Source organism: Acyrthosiphon pisum, chromosome A1 (assembly GCF_005508785.2).
Source record: "Acyrthosiphon pisum isolate AL4f chromosome A1, pea_aphid_22Mar2018_4r6ur, whole genome shotgun sequence".
In the NCBI taxonomy this organism is placed as follows: Eukaryota; Metazoa; Arthropoda; class Insecta; order Hemiptera; family Aphididae; genus Acyrthosiphon; species Acyrthosiphon pisum.
The window spans coordinates 51,925,814-51,926,469 of NC_042494.1; positions in this window are offsets into that span (position 1 = coordinate 51,925,814).

Genomic DNA, 656 nt, shown 5'->3' on the forward strand with positions numbered 1-656 from the left:
TCTGTGGCATTAAAATTTTAAAGTTATAAAGCTACGTTAAAGTAGTTACGTCATATTTCATATCTACATATAAAAAACTATAAATATAATATAAAAGTTAAACAAATGCTGTGGACTGTGATATGGTTTTAGGCCAGGGGGTTGAACCTCTACCCCCCCCCCTAGGTACGCAACTGTATAGATGTAACGTGATGACTTATGTGGTACTTATTTTTAACAGTTAGATAAATGGTCCAAATAGTACGGACAAATATGAACCATGATTTTACTTAAATACAATGAGTTTATTGATTGTTTGTTTATCCTATTAATTAGTAATTACTTAATTGTTTAATGGGGATTAACTTTGAATTATAAAATATTATAATTTATAATATAATTTTTGTCATAGGGTTACCACTTGCTCTACATAGGTGATGGCATTTTTGGAGTCAATCAAATGGTTTCTTCAGTAATCATTTAATAATTTCTTCTTAAATATGAAATATACAATTAAAATATTTTACAAGCCATAATATTCTCAGAACTATATACATACTTAATATTAAACATTGTATTAATGTTTTCATTATTTGATCTTAACAATTTAACTATATTAATTTGAACTTATGAGTAGATTTTTAGGGCCGTATTCATAGTCGATGCTTAAGAATAAG